The following is a 21207-nucleotide window of genomic DNA, read 5'->3' on the forward strand; positions in this document are numbered from 1 at the left end:
TAAATTTTATTACGTAAAATGATTTGGTAATGTTTTTATTTAGCTGCAGAAAGAGTAGTGTCCTAATAGGACATGATAATGCTTTTTTTCCTCTTTCTCTTTCTCTATCACCTGGCGGGCTCTTCAGGGTTTGTTTGTTTTTTCTTTCTAATCGTTATAAACTATTTTAAGGAGATGCCTTCTGTCTACTTCTAAGATTGTGGGAACATGCTGCCCTTAGGTAGGATTCTAAGTATCTTTGATTTATACATATAGGTGATATACCCTACTGCTCATGGAGAGTAACTTTGGTGTTGCTGATGTCTAGGCATACTTCATTTTAGTGCATTTCTCTTTCCTGCTTTTTGAAGATGCTATGTTTTTGTTTGTTTGTTTGTTTTAACAAACGGAGGGTTTGTGGCAAGCCTGCATCAAGCAAGTGTGTTGGCACCATTTTACCAACAACATGTGCTTACTTTGTGTCTCTGTCACATTTCGGTAGTTCTTGAAATATTTGATTTTTTTCATTATTACTGTATCTGTCATGGTGGTCTGTGATCTTTTACATTGTAGTTGTTTTGGGGGCACCATGAGCTGTACCCATATAAGCTGGTGAACTTAAACAAGAAATGTGTGTGTTCTGATTGTTCTACTGACTGGTTATTCTCCTATCTCTCTCTTTCTTCTTGGGAGACACACAATATTGAATTTAGGCCAGTTAGTAACCCTACAATGGCCTCTAAGTGTTCAAGTGAAAGAGTCATAGGCCTCTAACTTTAAATCAAGAGCTAGAAATTATTAAGTTTAGTGAAGAAAGTGTGGTGTCGAAAGCCAAGATAGGCCTGTTGTGCCAGTTAGCCAAGTTGTGAATGCAAAGGAAGAGTTGTTGAAAGAAATTAAAAGACTAATCCAGGGAACACACACATGATAAGAAAGCAAAGCAGGTTTATTGCTGATATGGAGAAAGTTTCAGTGGTCTGGCTAGAAGATCAAACCATCCACAACATTCCCTTAAGCCAAAGCCTAATTCAGAGCAAGACCCTATGAAGACTGAGAGGTGAAGAACTGCAAAAGAAAAGTTTGAAGCTAGCAGAAATTGGTTCATGAGGTTGAAGGAAAGAAGCCATCTCCATAACATAAAAGTGCAAGGTGAAGTATAGCTAGTGCTGATGGAGAAGCTGCAGTAAGTTATCCAGAACATCTAGCTAAGTTCATTTATAAAGATGGCTGCAATAAACAGTAGATTTTCAATATCGATGAAACAGCCTTCTGTTGGAAGAAAATGCCATCTAGGACTTTCCTAGCTGTAGAGAAGTTAGTGCCCAGCATAAAAGCCTCAAAGGACAGACTGATTCTCTTGTTAGGGGTTAATGCAGTTGGTGACTTGAAGTGGAAGCCAATGTTTATTTGCCATTTCAAAAATCCTTAAGAATTGTGTAAATCTGCTCTGCCCATACTCTGTAAATGGAACAACAAAGCCTGAGTGACAGCATGTCTGTTTATAGCATGGTTTACTGAATATTTTAAGCCTACTGTTGGGACTTACTGCTCAGAAACATAGATTCCCTATTACTGCTCATTGTGCTATCATTACTGCCCAAGAGCTCTGATGGAGATGGACAAGGAGATGAATGCTGTTTTCATGCTTGCTAACATAACACAGCAACCATTCTGCAGCCTTCAGATCAAGGAATAATTTCAACTTTCAAGTCTTTCTATTGAAGAAATACATTTTGTAAGTCTATGGCTGCCATAGATAGTGAGTCTTGTTATGGATCTGGACAAAGTCAATTGAAAACCTTCTGGAAAAGATTCACCATTCTAGGTGCCATTAAGAACATTCATTGTTCCTGAGAGTAGGTAAAAACGTTAACATTAATAGGAATTTGGGCTAGGCTCAGTGGTTCAGCCTGTAATCCCAGCTCTTTGGGAGGCCGAGAGGGGAGTGAATTGCTTGGGCCGACGGGTTTGAGACCAACCCTGGCAACTTGGCGAGACCTCGTCTCTACAGTAAATAAAAAATTATCTGTGCATGGTAGCATGTGTCTGTGGTTCCAACTACAGGCAGGAAGGTTGAGGTGGAAGGATTGCCAGAGCCCAGCAGGTCAACGTTGGGGTGACTGTGAATGTGCCACTGCACTCTAGCCTGGGTGACAGAGTAAGACTCCAACTCAAAAAAAAAAAAAAAAAAAATAGGAGTTTGGAAGCAGTTGATTCTAACCCTCATGGATGACTTTGAGGGATTCAAGATTTCAGTAGAGGAATTAACTGCAGATGTGGAAATAACAAGAGAACTATAATTAATTAGAAGTGGAGCTTGAAGACGTGACTTAACTATTACAATCTCATGATAAAACATAAATGAATAAGGAGTTACTTCTTATGATGGTCTCCAACTGCATCCCTGTTGCTGCAGAGGACATGATTTTGTCTTTTTTTTAATGACTGGGTAGTATTCCATGGTGTGTATGTACCCCATTTTCTTAATCTAGTCCACTGTTGATGGACACCTAGGTTTATTCCATGTTTTTTCTTTTGTGGATAAATATACAAGCGCTAGTGTCTTTATGGTAGATAAATTTATGCTCCTTTGGGTATATACCCAGTAGTGGATTGGTAGGTTGAATGATAACTCTATTTTAGTTCTTTGAGAGATCTCCACACTGTTTTCCACAGGAGTTGAACTAACTTTCATTTCCATCAACAATGTAGAAGCATTCTCTTTTCTAAAATTGGTTTCTTGATGCAGTCTACTCTTGGTGAAGGTGCTATGAATATTTTTGAAATACCAACACATGATTTGGAATATGACATAAACTGAGTTCATAAAGGACAAGTAGCATTTGAGAAGTGACTCCAGTTCTAATGTGGGTAATATGCTATCAAACAACATCACATGCTACAGAGAAATCTTTCATGAAAGGAAGAGACAATCAATGTGGCAAACTTTATTATTGTCTTATTTTAAGAAATTGACACAGCCTTTCCAACCTCAGGTAGCCACCACCCTGATCAGTCAACAGCCATCCACATTGAGGCAAGATTCTCTACCAGCAAAATGATTACGACTTGCTGAAGGTTCAGATGGTTGTTAGCATTTTTTAGCAATACAGTATTTTTAAATTTAGGTATGTTCATTGTTTATTTAGACATAATGATATTGCACACTTAGTAGACTACAGTATGGTGTAAACATTACTTTGAATGCATTGAGAAACTCCAAAATTTGTGTAATTTGTTTTATTGTGATATCTGCTTTATTGTGGTGTTCTGGAATGAACCCACAATATCTTTGATGTATGCCTATATGTGCTTAGAGGATTTATGTTAAGGTCTCTGTACCATGCTAGTTGATACAGGATCTCAGACATGTCACTAGAGTTCCAACTCATTTGAGTGGAAAGAAGACCTGCCACCCAACCAGAGTTGACATAGATACAAAAATCTTGCAGATGAATAACTGAGTGTGTGTTTGTGTGCATGTGTGTGTGCGTGTGTGTGTGTGTGTGTGTGTGTGTGTATAGTAATTGAAAGAAGGGAAAATATTTTTCATTATAGTTGGTCCATATATCTACCTTCTTTTCTTTTATGTTTTTTTTTGCTTAAGCTTGGTGTATTAATTGATTTAACGTCTAAGGTTTGTTGATTTCATTTAGCAGGCATTTACTGAGTATCACTATATACCTTTCACCATGTATTGAGGGATTCAAAGATGAATGAAGGGCTCACAGACACAGGAGAATAATAATATTAACCAGTATACAGATAAAATGACCTAGAGGCATAGTGGTGAAGAGCCTGCTTGGATGGGATGTTGGGGAAGTATTGCTCTAAGAAAGTTGGCACCTGTATATAGTTTAAAGGACACCTAAGTAAAATGAAAAGATCATAGAAAATAGCTACTAGCTGGGCTCGGTGGCTCAGCCTGTAATCTCACGCTTTGGGAGGCTGAGGTAGAGTCGATTGCCTGAGCCTGCGGGTCCGAGACCCGCCTGGACAAGTGAGACCTCATCCTCATCTCTACAATAAATCAAAATTAGCCAGGCGTGGTAGCGCGCACCTGTAGTTCCAGCTACTTGGAAGGCTGAGGCGGAAGGATCGCCGGAGCCCAGCAGGTCGAGGCTGCGGTGGCCGGGAGTGGCCACTGCACTCCAGTCTGGGCGACAGAGTGAGACTCCAACTCAAAAAAAAAAAAAAAAAAAAGGAAAATAGCTACTTTATTTCAGGAGATTAGAATTAGGATTTACAGATTTATTTTTGGTCAAAGCTGTTATTCTTGAGAAGTGATCACAGGTTATAGGCTAGGAATTGTGAGTTCTAGAGTATGTCAGATATAAGTATAGTGGCTTATGGAATGATGGTGTGGTGGTTTCAGGGAGTTTGTATACTACTTTCCTTATCACCAGTTATCGTCACTGTCCATTATCCTGTTGACCAAAATAAAGTTTCCTCAGCCATAGCATTATTAAATAGTATGCTGTATCTCTTACTGGCCCAAAACTTTCATCTACTCTTCTGTTCCTGAAAGGATAGACTTTCCCATATGTCAATGTCATTTTAGATCTAGTATGGTTCTAATTCTGAGTTTAACATTTTCTGTTCTTAGTGGTCTGGAAAATAAATGAAGTATTTCAAACTCTGCAGTGACTATTAAATAATTCTTATTCTCCCAGAATCCTTGATTGAAATTCTTCTTTATTCCTGACATTAACTTCCCACATCCTTGAGAAATAGGGGCAGTCTTTATCGTAGTGTAAAAACAAATAGGTAATGCATTTTGGTAAATAATTCTGCAAGTTGTTTCATCCATTGTGGCCAACAACTACACCCAAGGAAAGCATGTATCATTAAGAATACTTTTTGCCTTGCAGTATTATATCTTTTTTGTTGTTTATTGAGAAGTTTTAGTTAGTAGTTAAAATTCCATTATAAAACATGCTGTTGAAGTTCTTTTAAAATAAGATGCACTTGAAGTAACATTTATTTCTCTTAATTTGCAGGGAGTGTTTGGATTGTGAGCTATTTTCAGAACTCTGTTCTCAGGACCCATTATTTTAACATTTGGGAGAAACACATTGAGAAGGTATTGTATTATTACTCCATTTTTAAAACTGTAGTCAAGCCTTTCCAATTATAGAAAAGTAAGACTATTATCCCGTATTATATTGTTTATTTTTCTTTAATTTTTAGACATGGTAAACTAGTTCAGCATTCGTTACAAAGAAGACAGATATATTCCAATCATGATAAATCTGAATTCTGTCTGAATAAAAAATGTGATTTATAGTGTCAGTTTTACCAATTTTAAACACAAGTATCAAAATAATAAAATAAAATAAAGTACAAAGAAAAAATAAAAATAAACACAAGTATCTATATTTTGCCTTTTGAATTGAACTATTTAAAATAATGTCTTGATTTGAAAATAAGATATATAAAGTTCTTATTTATCTAAGACAGTATGTAGCATACATTAAACATTCAGGCAGTCTTGAAGTCCTTCTGCCTGTGACACCTCTACCATCTAGTATGGGGATCAGCTGCCACCTATGTTTCTGTCAGTCCGTCATCAGGATCCATGGACGAGAGTGTCAGGACATGTCATAATACTAGGAAGAAAGGCTATGTTAAGAAGGTCATAAGTTGAGAAATGTACCTGCTTTATACTGTGTACTTGCTTTTGTACCTATCTCAGTCCTTTTGGGCTGCTATAATAAAATGCCAGAGTGGGTTGCTTATAAACAACAGAAGTTTATTTCGCAGTTCTTGTTCTAGTCTAAGATCAAGGTGCCAGCAGATTTAGTATCTAGTGAGAGTCCACTTCCTCATAGACGGCCACCTTTTCACTGTAACCTCAAGAGGCCAGGACACTCCTGGGACCTTTTTTTAATCAGGGCACTCATCTCATTCATGAGGCATTGCCTTCATACCTTAATCACAGAAGCCACACCTCCAAATATCTTCATGTTGAGAATGTTGTTTCAACTCATGAATTTTGGGGGGACACAGACATTCAGACCATAGCACACTCTGTAGACCCCATATGAATATGCCAGCCGATTTGACTAAAGTCGTTGGTTCTTCTTGATGCAAATTCAAGATTTCTTTCTTAATATTCAACTTTTGCCTTCCCTGTGCCTTGTGTTTTCCTTTTTAAAAACATTTGCCAACTGTCTTGCTTGGAAGAAACAAATGAATGAAGGATGCATAAATACATTTAATACAATAATGTGTTTGTTAAGGCTGTAGTGAATAGATCAACTTATTTTAATACATATCTACTGTATTAACTGACTACTCATGATTTTTAGTCACATGAAATAGCACAAAAAATTGGTTTTACAAATTTTCCTAATCACTTTCAAGTGACATGAATTTCTCGAGTTGTATTAATATGGTGTTTTAAGTTTTCTGAGCACACTGCATTGAGCTTTTAAAATAGAGACTCTATTTTATGTTTAACATTATTCACTATTGGCAAACCAGCAATTTCTTTCTTTTCTTGTTGGTTATGGGGGGAAAGTAAAGCAAATAGAAAATGTAAATAATAAGTTATGTCTCTAAAAGAACTTGTAAATGAACCTAAATATTAGTTATATTTTAATTTTTTTAGTAAAGGAAATTCTATGATCAGAAATTGGATTTTTTGGAGCTTAGAGTTATCTTTTTAAATGGAAGATAAGAATTAACCAATATGATGAAATATTTGAAGATATGAATATTCAAGTTTATTTATAAATTGTTATATATAAATATTTATACTTGAAGTCTATTGTGAAGTATTCAGTTATGAAAGTTTATCATATAATCTCAAAATTAAGCATATGTTTGAATAGAGTTGATAGTTTCTATTTTTTATTAAAAAGAAACGGCAAATAAGTTAAAAGTCTAATTTAAAGGATTAAGTAGACAAATTATCTTGTAAATTCAGTATAGGAATTACTTTTAAGTAATTATTTTGAAAAGAAATTATAGTATATGAGATCCTTTTAAGAATACATTTCTTATTTTTATAAAAAACACAGGTATCTGCATTTTACCTTTTTTGTATTGAACTATTTTAAAGAATGTCTTGATTTGAAAATGAGAAATATAAAGTTTCCTATTTCTCTAAGACAGTATTTATGAAGTATGACTTCATGTAATCAGATACTCTTACTTGCTAGCTCGATTGTTTTCCACATAAGTATACATTGTATAGCTGTCACCTACCCCAGAAGGCTTACTGTAGTCTTGTATTTTCTAGACAGTGCATCTTTTACCATAGATTAGTTTTGTCTGTTTTGAACTTTATAAAATTGGACTGATGTAGTATGAACTCTTGTTTCTGAATTTTTGAATCAACTTTATGTCTATGAGAGTCATCAGTGTTGTGTATATCATTTGTTTTTTTCCACTCAAATTGTCTATATTTTATTATATCATCATTTATTCTACTGTAAATGAACACTGAGTTATCTTTCCAGTTTGTGGTTACAGTAAGGCTGCTATGAACTTCTTCGTATCTTTTGGTAGAAATTTGTATTCATTTCTGAGTACAGTATTTGCACAGGAATGAAACTGCTGAGTGTTAGGGCATGCATGTGTTTCACTTTAGAGTAATAGATACTTAGAGTGTTTTTAAGGATATTCAGTAAATGTCAATCAGTGTATCTTTTACTAATGGTAAATTTTATTGTGGGATAGGCGTAGTTTTCTTCAACTTAATGTAAACTGTAAAGTTGTTCTTTAGGATTATTAAAAAATCTGTTAAAAATAAGTTACCAATTTTTAAAATTTCTTTATATATATTTGATTCACAAAACCTGGTTATTCCAACCCTAGTGAAGGAAAATAGGGCATGAAACCCTTCTATACATACTTATGATTGTGGCAGTACTGAAAATGGATTTTGAAGCAAATCAGATGTAACATATAATGAAGGCTTTTTGTATTGGTTGGATTTTTGCATACAACTTTAAATATTTAAAGGAATAGGTGCTCTTGAGCTACAAAAAACTTATTTCAGCATTTCTGATAAACATTTTTTTACAGTCTTTGTGTTTTTATTACTCTGGTGATTAAAAGTGAAATGATTTGTCCTAAAATATAAGTAAACGTTTGAGAGATTTTATATTAATTTTTTATGGGTCTTTTCTGGAGTATTGCAGTTCAACGGAAGCATAATACAAGCTATATTATATAATTTAACATTTTAAACATTACATTTTCTAGTAGCCACATTAAAAAAAGGAAAAACAAACTGGTGAAATTAATAATATATTTTATTTAAACCAGTATCTGCAAAATAATATCCTTTCAATGAATAATCGATATAAAATTATAAGATTGTTTTCATTATTTTTCTTAAGCCAATTTTTTGAAATCTGGTGTGTATTTTCACTTACAGCACATCTGAATTCTGACTAGTCTTCTTGCAAGTGCTCGGTAGCCACATGTGTCTAGCGGTTGCTGTATTGGAGAGCACAGCTGCAGAATCACATCTTACGTCTGTAAGACTTGCTTTAGTCAAATACATGTCTAGTTAAAATTATCCTTAAAAATCCCATAGAGAGAGACCATATTCAATGCCAGTGTAGCGTCTTTAAACAAGTCTCAAACATCCTATTTTTCTTCTAGTGTTGGAATAAATAGCATTTTGTTGTTATTTTTGAACATCAGATAAAGCAATTAGCTAGTGTTTAAGGGGCATGTTGAATAAAAAATATATATCTTCAAACTGCAAAATCAAAATCTGTTACAGTAGATTCACACTTTCCATCTTACTCCAGGTTATATGCTAAGTAGAATTTTACTTTTGGAGAGGGGCTGTTTTTTCTTTATTCTTTTTCTAAGTACAGCTGGTTTAATTTGAATATGCTACATTGCCATATGATGCAACTCTACTATATTCTGAATAAAATAGGGGAGTTTAAACATAGCTTGATGTATACATTTGGATGTACCTATGATATTTCACTAATTAAGATACTTAAAGGCCACTAGATTTTGAGGGTTAATGTTTCTTCACATATATTTCTGCCAAGTGGGATACATCAAGAATATATAAACTGTATTACATGGACACGAGTCAGATGCTGCCACCAAATTGCTTTTTAAAGGTTTTTGATGTTCAAAATTGGGATATGGATAGGGACTTTTAACCTTCAAAAATGGTCAGTATGGAGACTTGCTGTGGGGTCAAGCTCTTTGAGCATCAGTTGGCCCAGTCTCCTATGTTGTTTCGGGTCCTGAATCTAAGATACCGCAGTTAGCTTTTACAGCCTTGCCTCCCAACACAACAGCCATAGTCTACCTTCACTCTCTTAAATGAGATCAACTATGCTTTTGGACACTCGATTCTAATAGTACATCTCATTGGGTATTAGAAAAAAAGAAAATTTTCTTCGACTTAAAAGCCTTCTTCTCACTTGGTCTCTGCATTGGCCGATAAGGTACCTTCTTAGTGAGGCTCAGTCTGGTGATCACTCAGTTCAGAATGGAAGCCTCCTCCGTTTTCTCCTTTCCTTATACTGTTCTCTTTTCTTTTTCCACAGCACTTAACACCTTTAAAAATACAATGAAATTTATTTTTTGAAAAGACATTTATAGTTTGTTGATCATTTATTCCTTCTAAGATTAATGCTCCCTAAGAGCAAGAATTTCTGTTGTGCTCATTACTGAGAAGTCTGAAGAGTCTAAACTAATGCTGGGCATCTAGAAGGAGCACATATTTATTGACTAAATATGTATTGAGTGCATGGAGAAGACACTCTTTTTTTACTTCTGAAAATTATTCTTTATGGATTTTCTGGGATAGGAAATATTTAAAGGAAGTAAAAACAAAAATTTTCAGTTATAATTAGATAATCTGAATAATTTGAAAGTGGTTTTTTTTCCATTTAACTGACATGTATATCCCTTTGAAAGGTATGTAGATATGACTTTTTAAAAAATAGGATTTATTATTATGGTTAGGTAATTTTTCTTTTGCTTTATATATATGTATTTTTTTTTCATTTGGATAATAAAAGAATGTTGGTAATCCATTTGAGAAGTACGTTTATAAGAGTTTTCTTCTGTTCCTGTAAAATATAGAAACCTTACATTGTATTTTGGTATTTTAAAATTAGTATAGATCGGGCAGAGCTCAAAAGTTTTTAGGAAATAATTTTTGTATAGTAAATATAGATTGGCTTTCATTTTATGTAGGTAGTTTCTACTTTGTAGTTTTTGGAAGTTTTGTTACCTACAATAAATATTTTAAAAATGATACAAACATGTAATTAAATGTGATTAAGTGATGGCATATGGTACCCTAGGATTCATCTAAGGGGGATATTGTTATTTTTTGCATTGAAGAATAAATAACTTTATGAGATGACTTAAGCAAAATCTTTCTTAAAAGCCTACTGGCAGGTTTTTGGTTTTATATATTCAACACATGATAGCAGACAACCTTACATATAACTATATCAGTAATCATTTTCATTAGAACAGGAGGATTTATGAGTTTTGGATTCTTTATTTGTTTTTCCACTGCTGTCTTTCAAATTCGGGCTGTCATGTTTCCTGATTATTAGGCAGTCACTGCAGTAACTTTCTAACTGGCCTTTGCCTTTTAGTTTTTTTACCCAATAGATTCTACACCGCAAAATAAACCTTTCTGAAGAAAGTGTCAATATTCTGAATAGATACTTTTGCTCTCAAGATAAGCATGACTTATTTCTCCTGCTTATCCTTGTATCAAATGTTTGGTTTCCCTGTCCTTACATATGCTAATTGCACATTTCTTAAACTGTCGAATCATTTTTGCCATCTGCATCTCAGCTTTTGATCCTCACTAGTTTTCGTTCACCAAAAGGCCATCCATTCTATTATTTGTGTGACCACTCTGAAGGGAACACTTGCCCTCACCTGCCATCCTGTAGTGGTAGATGAGGGCAATTCACACTGCATTTATTTTTCATAACTTTCGGTTCATCTCTTCAGCAAGATTGTAAACTTAATGAAAGGGACCATATCGTTTACATATTTGTGACTTACAAAGCACTCAGCTTGATGCCTCACACATAAAGGGTGATAAACTGTTGATGAAACAGAATTCCAGGGTCTATTCTGATACCAGTTGGAAGCTTTAGAAAAAAAAAAAAGAGTAAACATTTATTCTGTATTATATTTTGCAAGTTACACTTGCACAACAATTTTTTGTGTTCTTTGTATAAAGATGAAATCACAAGCGTGGATGTTAGAAGTGATGTGAGTAATTGTGACAGTGCCCATACTCTATTTTGTTGAATATATACCTTTCTTTGGCTTAATTTATGTGATATGTAGGATGTTCTTTTACTTTTCCTTACCTGAATAATAAGATTGATTTAGTGTATTAGCTGAAAGTTTACTATCGTAAGTCCCTTTGTTATTCATCAAGAAAGAAAATACAGATGTCTTTGGTGAAAGTAAAAAGTAACCTGTTTGGAATGTAACAGTTTCAAAGGTGAATGAATTTTAAAGTTTTAGTAACTTTTCAAGTAGTTTTTAATACTTAATTCACATTGGAGTAAAATACATTTTTTAAAGAACATCATTTCCTAGATTTTCCTAAATTTTTTAGAGTTAACCTCAACACTTTTGAATCTATTTCCTAGGAGTAAATAGCTTGACTGACCAATCGAAGTTCTAAATAGGACTGGATTTAGGATGATGAAATTTTGTTGTTGTTGTTGGTTAGTGCATGGTTCTGGTGCCAAGAACAATATCTAGGAATGGAATAAGTGTCTGACTTCAAGAGACGTTTTTTTCCTCCTCTCAGAAGCAAAATCTGAGATTCATGTGTATTTAGGTGGTGGCTATAAATTAGATTACAGAAAGAGATAATACAGTGCTCAGGAAGGAATGAGTTTCATTTAATTGGCAGTTTAGGAAGAATGCTGCCATCACACCATAGACACTGAACATGTGGGCTGATTATGATCTTATATATTTAAATGCTCAGATGTTGGTGACCCAGAGTAGTAGCAGAAATTGAATTTGAGTGGAAGAGACAATGATTATTGTTTTAAAATCTTCCCTACTCATAACAAAATATGGCTTTTGTACAATTTGGATAATATTCTTTTGGCAACTAAATAGGTTTTATAAGTTACTTTATAGGCCATCCAGATGTACTTAGGCAATATATGGAGCCCTTATCTTATTACTTAGGGCATAAATTTAGAAAATATTCAGCCTTTTTTTCTTTTTCTTTTTTTTTAATTTTAAAGATGTAGGGTACAGTTCAGGGCTAAGTGCATGAGTGGTCATTGTATAGGTGAAGTTTGGGTCTCCTATTGGTTCTCACTTCTCCTGGTTTGGGATCAGGTACCCTGTTATTATATGTGCTTGCCAACCCCCCTACCCCGTCCCTCCCTATCCCCGGCAGTGACCCACTGCCAAGCCTTTTTTTCTAACGTTGGCTAAAATAAAATGTATCCTTGGTTTTATTTTATTTACAGACAAAAATTCTGTAAGAAAGCTTGTTTATTCTAGTAGAAATGGGTATAAACTGATAATGTTATTAGTTACTTTGGTAAGTGTATTAAAAACATGAACATTGCAGTTTATATGAATAGTGATACTATACTGACTTTTTATTAAGGGGTAAAGCATCATTATGGATTTGTAAGAAAGTCACATACAATTTAAACGTAGTCTGGTGACCGCAGATTGCTATTTTCTTAGCTTTTAAGCCTTTTGATAGTGTAACCTCTCTTCATCTTGGTTACTTTAATGTAAAATAGGAATTATGCTGACTTTTTACAGAAAAATTGTATGAAACGAATATATGTGAGCTATGTAAAACTGGTTCAAGCAGTTAGACTGGTTTCTCATAGGTTTATCAGTGATCACTACTCATTAACTTGTAAGCCTGTATTTTAAAGAGAAACATTTATTCAGCATAGACGGATACCTATTTTCTTCTGAGAAAAAGCAGAGGTAATTGTTTCTTTGTTTTTTGAAAAATTTATACCAGAACGTATATTTATTTCCCTTTTACATCTTGTGTAGCTACTAATGACAGCTACCATCGCAGCCACAGTTAATTACAGTAGCATGGAATATTATGCAGAATAAATGAGGAAATACGTAAAGTGCATTGACATCAGTGCAATGTTATAGAAAGATAAAGTGTTATTGACAATATTGATTTGGATATATTTCTCAAAAGAAAGAAAATAGGTTTTTGGATGATCACTGTTTTACTCAATAGCTACTCAGTAGCACATACTTCTAAATTGGATCTTTTTCTTCCACATATTTTCCATTTTTTCCCTTGTTTCCACTTTTAAATCGTTCTCAGAAACTCTGATCCATGCTTTTGAATTTTCAAATTGCAGCAGGTTAGCTTATGCCACCTACTAACCCAGTTCTTGCCACTTTCTCTGAGTCTCCTCCTCCCATACACACTTGCTTATTATGTTTCTTGGGTGATTAAACTGGCCTTCATTTCATTTTTACAAAGCTTAAGATCAGTACAGGGTAGGAATGGCAGTTTCTGAATTTGCTTGAACTATGAAGCAAGGTGGTTGGTACATAGGAATCAGTAGTAGTAATTCATTTTTTCCCCAGGGAAAACTAATTAGTAAAATTCCACATGGACTAACTCTTCCGTTCATATAAGGCAGTTATACGTTTATAAGTGATTTCTGCCTGCATATCCAGGTTAAAAAAAAAGTTTTCGGAATAAAGCATGAGTTTGGAAGTGACTCACCACATATGGAACTATTTCAAAATGCATGTCCTTAACTACTATTTGAATTTTTATAGGTTTGTCATTTTGCTGACTGCAAGAAAACAAAAAGGCCTAGTGCCAGTTCTTACTGGGTCAAGATTTATTTTAAAGTATCAACATTTCCTTAGCTTTTTTGATACTTCAGAGATTTTCCTGCAGAAAGTTTTAACAGTCTTTATTCCAATACAAAAAATGCAGGGTATTTATGCTGTGGTGATAACAAAAGCAATGTATTTGGCAAATTTGTCATTAGAAATTGCCAAAAGCTAGACGACCCTAAGAATGTATTTTTATTTAACGAGTCTAGTGGGTTGGCAAGGACTTGTAATTATGTTTGTGTTTTTAGCATAGCTTTAGGCACAGAAAAATTACCAAATGATTTATAAACAGACTGTTCATCTTTGTTGAAATGATTAGGAGAGTGGCTGACCTAGGCAAGATTGCTCTGACACTGTGGATGCTTTTTTGGATAGTGGTTGTGAAATGCCTTATAGAGTTTAAATATCAGATTTACCTCTTACCTGGACAAGTCACTCAACTTCTCTGAGCCTCATCTCTAAAATTGGATAATTGCTATTTTATAGGTAATGAGTAAGCCAGATAATATATGACTTAGTACTATTATCGGTAACAGGTATTTGCTTGCATCTACTTAATAAAAGTTAAATAATAACTGGGAATAACTCACTGGGAAACTTACATTCCATATTGAGAGTCATCATTAGAGTATAGAAGTATATTTGTGTCTATTTAAAATGTTTAGGAATGCAGTGTTTACAGGTAAATGGATTGAAGTTGACAAGGACTATGTTTTGGTGGTTTTAAATAAGACCAGGTAGCCTAAGTGTATGAATCCTAACTCTACCACTTACTTATTGATTGTTGACTTTGGCAAATAACCTTACTCTAAAGCTCAGTATCCTCATCTATAAAATGGGGATCACTTCACAGGGTTGCTTGAGAATTACTGTAAAGGAATTAAACCCTGGCACTTAATGCAGTTCCTGGCATGTAGTACTCTGTAAGTTTTAATTATTTCTATTATTCTTTAGATTCCCTCTTGAACATGGCCTTGACTACTTGTGGGAAATATAGTACTGAATATTTTTCAATGTATTGGGTAATGTTGGAGTTTGGGGATTAAATACTTTTTGTTCGAATAGTGCTTATACAGTTGGTTGGCATTAGATAAGGTACTTCAGAGATTGCTTTAATTTTCAACTTTTCCAGTGGTTCATTATTTAAAGGAACATGTTCTGAATCTCTCATAGTCAAAGAGACTAATTTATATTTTGTAAAAGCTGATTTTTATATCACATGTATTTTCTGGTCATTCTGTGGCTTTATACTTTTAATCTAGTCTTAATTCATGCATCTGCTGTCCCTCTTGCTTTATTTCCCATATGTAGAGTGACCCAGACAAGAAACAAAGGTGAGGCGGAGGAGGCAAGGATTGCACCTGAGATCGTTGCACCTGTGTCGGTCAGCCTTGCTGTTGTCAGATACCCTGTTTGGACTAAAGTTTTTAGTTAAATTGACTCAGTGGCTGCTTTTTGAAGTTTTATTAGCAGAATAATTTTTATGCTTTTGTTTACTATTGGAGATTACCTTAAGGACGAAGGGGAACATCTCAAATGAATGATGTCCCCCCAACTGCCTTCCAGAGTGCATACACATACAAAGGGAACAGAATTATCTTTTAACTTTGTTTAATTCATCATCTCCTGAGTTTATTTGGTCTTGGGACCTGCTGGCCCCCCCCCTCTCCTTCCCACTCAATGTCTCTCCCTCCTTCCCTTCCAATGAGCACTTAGCATTCTGCAGAACATTGTTGGGCATAGTTTGGAGCATGACTATACCATTTAAATAACTTAAAAGCTCTATATTTTGACTTCCTTCGCTTTGGTAATATGTTCATTTTCAATTCTTAATTAAGAGAAAACACTGTTTATAATGTTATCACTATGAGAAAATGTGACTTACATTGAAATATCTTGTTTCATTGTCATATGACATGTTCTCTAGGCATGTAACACAAGGAAAGAAAATGACACCTGACTTCCATCAGGCAAAGGAATCCATCTTCATTTTAGTTTGACTTAACACATTGCAGGAAACTGTGTGAATACTTAAAAAAATTTTCTGTATTAATTAAAATATAAGTTAAAAGAGGCCTTATTAGGAGTAGCATAGACAGTATAGGTATATCTTCTTACTTATCAGTAAGCTTGGCGTATGGGTGGTTAATTAATTGTCATAATGATGTTATATCAAGGACCTATGTGGTTTTTCTGTTTTCTATTCTGCTGCCTTGCCATCTTGAGTGTCTTGGGAATGTCACTCTTCATGGTTGCAAGGTGATTATTTTCCCATGCTTTTATTTTTATTTTTTTAAGTGAGTAAAACGTTTCCTAATAAACTTCATTGACTATAATTGCATCATTTATACATGCATAAGCCCCACCCATTATCATCGGGGGAACATTACTTGTCATTAGTGGGTTTCCTCGAGATTCACCTCCTGAAAGGAGAGAGTGAGTCTGCCAGCAAGTAAGGAAGAGGCCAGTGTGTCTTTGAGAATGCCACCGCAGTATCTGTTACAACTAGTTGGGATCAAAGTTTTGTTAATCTCTGCAGACTCTCTTGTGATTTCACAAAACACAGTCATATTTATTGAGTGCCTACTGTATTCCAGTTATTCTTCTGGCCTCTGGGGATAGAACAGTGAATGGAAGGAAAAGAAAATCATTGTTGTCCTCCTGGAGCTTGCATTTTATTGGTGAGATAGACAAATAAGATTAAGCAATTCAGTCTTATGATGGCTCATTAATAAGTGCTAAAAAAAAAATTGAAGCCAGTGAAAGGAGTATGGACAGACTTGGGAGGGGAGGCGAGATGTCTGTGAAGTGTTAGATTATATCCAGAGGAAGCTTCACCAAGAAGATGACTTGAGTACCGGCCAGGTCAGCATGGGAGCTGGTGATGCAGCTCTCTGGGGGAAGAGTGTGCCAGTCAAAGACCCTGTGGCTGGAAGTTGAATGAGGGCGAGTCCCAGGTCAGGAAAAACCACTCGACAGTTTTGAGCAAAAGGGGGACCCAGTATGATATTTTTGTAGAATAACTTTGGCAGTTGTGTTAAGTAGACCGAAGAAGTGTTAAAAACAGCCACAAGGAGATCAATTAGGTTATTATGATAATTCAGGAGAGTTGAAGATGACTTGAATGGCAGCAGTAAGAAGTAGTTGAATTTCGGTTGAATTCTGGGTATTTCTGAGGTCAAGCCCACAGAATTTACTGACACACTGGATGTGCAGTGTGAGAGGAGGAGAGGTATTTAGGATGGCAGCCAGCTTTTTGGCCAGAACAATTGGAAGACTGGAGTTGTTGTGAGATTAGGAAGAACAGGGACTCATGGACTGACACATTAAATTTGAAGTGCTGTAGAGATCCAGGTGAAAGTGTCAAACAACAATTGTTTATTTAAATATTTTTTGAAGATGGATCAATATATATTCTTTTTTTTTTTTTGAGTTGGAGTCTTACTCTGGCTCCTGGCCACCGCAGCCTCGACCTGCCGGGCTCCGGCGATCCTTCCGCCTCAGCCTTCCGAATAGCCGGAATTACAGGCGTGCGCTACCACACCCAGCTAATTTTTGATTTATTGTAGAGATGAGGTCTCGCCTGCCCAGGTGGGTCGCGAACCCGCAGGCTCAGGCAGTCCACTCACCTCAGCCTCCCAAAGGTGCGGGATTACAGGCTGAGCCACCGAGCCCGGCTAATATATATTCTTAAAAAGAATGGCATTGGCCATTAATAAATGGCTTTTTAAAATAATACAAATTCAAAAATAACAAAGAATAGGAAATGGAGAAATTAAGTGTTGTAAGGGGAACCATTTTATGTTCCATTGGACAAGAACAGGAAAACATTGGAAATAATTTTAAAATAGCTTGTTCGAAGAAGCATTTATACACTAAGTACTTATTTATTGCCTATGTTCTTCTAATCCGAAAAATTACATATTAAACGTTTTTATTCTTTGAGTCAGTACTTCATGTTTATGTATATCTATTTCATCTGTAACATTGTGCAGTGAATTTTCTAAAAGACATGTGTTATTAACAAATAGGTGATCCTCCCCCATCCAACATTCTTAATGTTGTGTGGGCTATAGTTATAGTATGTGCTATGGCATATAAGTTATCATATAATCGTATCACTAAATAGAAATCCAAGCCAAGAGAAAGAATCAGTACAATGTATCTTAAGTGAGTTTATCGGGATGAGTAGCTTCTCTCTACTTTCTTTTGAAGAGGAATTAGTCTGAAATGTTTTTGAACCAGATTGCTGTTGTACTCATTTGCAGTTAACAAGGATGCAGCACACAACTATAACTTTAATCTGTATACATTACATAAAATGCCAAATAGCACCTTTCACATGATAGGTACTCAAGAAATATTTAGATAGAAAACTTGACTAGGAACATCATTAACATTTCTAACTTATTTTTAAAAATTTAAAAATATTATGATGCGTGCAAGGTTATTGGTTGTTAATATGTGTGCTACCCATAATGCAAGGTTGTTGAAAAAATTAAATTGTAATTTGTTTTCAGATAAAAGTACTATATAATAAATATAAGGAGTATTGGGCAAAGAAGCTTTGCTCTTTAAAATGGATTTGGCATTTCTCTCTTCACGCCTTTGGCCAGTCATGGGGAATATATGATTGCTGGTCTATATGACCAACTAGTAGGAAAAAAATCCTGTTTTAATTTAGAAGGGAATTGCAGTTTGTTAAGAACCTGATGTTATTGAATCACTTCAGTTTACCTATTTTTCACATTTGGTAATTTTTGCAAAATGGTCATCTCCCACAAGACAGTTCTAAAATTTGCAGTAGTTAAGTAAGCAAACGTTTATGTTTTATTTGAGACCAAAGTGATGGTAGATATGAATTAGCTTCATATTTGATTGCCAAGCTATAAGTTTTAACTGCCATTCTGTTTTCAAATTCTTTTGATGTATAGGTATATGCTTTTGTTTTTGTTTTAGAAGAGAACAAGAAAAATCTGTTGCCCAGCAGTCACGTTTGTTCATGTGTGAAAATTAAGGTGCTTACCTAAATAAGAGTCTTGTCAAAGGAAAACTCTGATTTCCCACAATGTAACTGCTTATTTTTTATTATGTGGTACTTGGTGTAAACAGGAATAGTTTTAAAGTATGAGGTACATTATTAAAAGGGTCTCCCACAAACCTGGCACCTAGCACTGAGCTAGAACTTAACTTCTGCAGCTGTGTCCAGCAGCGTGTCTCTTTAACTGAGCCTCAGCCCCAGCTGCCTTCTCTGGCCCTTGGCCACTTTCTTCAACTTTGTTTGAATCATTTACTTACTTTGTAATAATATTTTTTTACATGAATCCTTAAATATGTTGCTTAATTTTACATTTTTGCTAAGTTTTGTGACATTGGTAGTATTCTTCTGAAACCTGCTTTTTCACTCATCATGGTTCTCTGAAAATTATGTATAGTGCTGTATGTATTTATAATTAATTTGCACTAACCATTAATATTCCATTGTGTGAATTTATTCCTTCTCCTATTGGTGGACATCTGGGTTGTTGTTGATAGGTGCTTTTGTCTGCTTGTTTTATTTGTTTTGTTTTTGACATAGCTATATTGATATGCTTATATAGATACATATAAAGATGTACTTATATTCTCACACCTACATGAGTAACTGTTATAAGCACTGCTGATGTCAGTATTCTTTTATTTGTGTTCTGATGAAGATGTGCAGGACTCTAGGATATATACCTAAGAGTAGAAGTGTAGAGAATTTTCAATTATGTTAGATAATGTGAAATTGTTTCCCCAAGTCATTGGAGCAGTTTAGTAATATATCAGAAGTTTCCATTGAGCAACATCATTACCAAATCTTGGAATTGTCAGGCTTCTTAATTTTTCCCAATTTAGTAGATACAAAACGGCATCTTAATGTGACGTTAATTTGCTTTTCTATAATTGATAATAAGGTTTAACATCTTTTCATGTGATTATTCACAATTAGGGTATTCTTTCATGAAATTCTTGCTTATGTCATGTCTATTACTGTAATTTTATATGTTTATATTTTATATTTTTTAAATTTTAAAAGAATAACACATACAGAAAAGTTACAAGTGCAATAAGGAGGAATTTTTTCCCTTTGAAAATTTGACCTCATGCCCTGTTATCTATGAATAAACACGCATGTGTTTCCCGCAAGATACAAAGATATAATGTCTTATAATCCACAACAAACTTATCAAAATAATCATTACTACTATCTAATTCTCAGACTCATTCAGGTTTCCAAGTTGTCCCAATTGTGTCCCTTACAGCAAAAAGATTCAGTTTAGAATCACACCTTGCATTTTACTTATTATAATCTCTTTAGTTTCTTTCAGTCTAGCATAGTTCTTCAGTCTTTGACTTTCAAGACTTTGGCATTTTTAAAGACTATATTAGCTAGTTATTTGGTAGAATATCTCTTTCCTCTTGAAGAGATCCATGTTATGAATATTCAGCAGTAATATCACAGAAACAATGCTGTGTCTTCTCTTTGCATCTTATCAGGTGGCACACATTTTATTTTGACCCTTTACTGTTGATGTTCACTGGTGTTACTTGATTAAGATGGTGTCTGCCAGGTTTATCTACTGTGAAATGACTCATTTTTCCTCTCTAATTAATAATTATTTTGCATGCAGGTGCTTAGAAACTATGTAAACATCCCTTTCCTGATTAAACTTTCAGTAAATATATTTGTATCAGTATGTGCTCATGATTCTGTATTTTATTCACTGAGCTATAATCTATTACTCTTGTTACTGATTTTGGTGCTTATTGTGTCTCTGATTTAGCCAGTGGGATCTCCTTCAAGTTGTAGTTTCTTTGTCCTTTTGGCATGTCCTTACTTGGTCAATTTCCAGTGCCACAGGGTTCAATCACATTTTTTGTACCCTCTTCTCTAACAGTGAGAAAAATGCCTACAGTAATTTTTAATCTGTTTATTTATCCCTGTTTATTGATCATTCTCCCTTTATGTAGTCAGTTACCATTTCCATTCTCCCTCCTACGTGCCCACCCCAATTCTACTTGAGGCTCCATGCCCCTTTCTGGAAGCCCCCTTCTCACCCCACATGGATTCCTACCTTGCACACCACATGCATCTTTCTGAGGTCTCCCTCCAGTTTGGGCATTGATACCCAGTGCTGATCCACTCCTGTGTGAGGACTTCTCTGTGTGAGGACTAGAGCTTGGGCTCTAGTTTCCCACACCACACTGTTCTTCCACTCTGCAGCGGACACTCACCTTATCCTGCTTGAGCTCTGTCTGACACCTTTTATTAGGGCTACTCCCTCTACATTTTGCCCATTTTTTTTTTTTTTGGAGTTGGAGTCTCACTCTGTCGCCCAGACTGGAGTGCAGTGG

General features: G+C 34.9%; 1 protein-coding gene across 1 annotated transcript in view; it reads left to right on the plus strand.

Annotated features, from left to right (window-relative positions):
- NRIP1 (nuclear receptor interacting protein 1) overlaps positions 1-21207 on the plus strand; it is a 103835-nt gene that overhangs the window by 17131 nt on the left and 65497 nt on the right. Inside the window, exon 2 of the mRNA XM_008068567.1 lies at positions 4980-5062. The gene's annotated coding sequence lies outside the window, so the exon portion shown is untranslated. The remainder of the gene's footprint in view (positions 1-4979; positions 5063-21207) is intronic.

This window comes from Carlito syrichta, unplaced genomic scaffold (assembly GCF_000164805.1).
Source record: "Carlito syrichta isolate Samal-C Ts95f unplaced genomic scaffold, Tarsius_syrichta-2.0.1 Scaffold311220, whole genome shotgun sequence".
Lineage (NCBI taxonomy): Eukaryota > Metazoa > Chordata > Mammalia > Primates > Tarsiidae > Carlito > Carlito syrichta.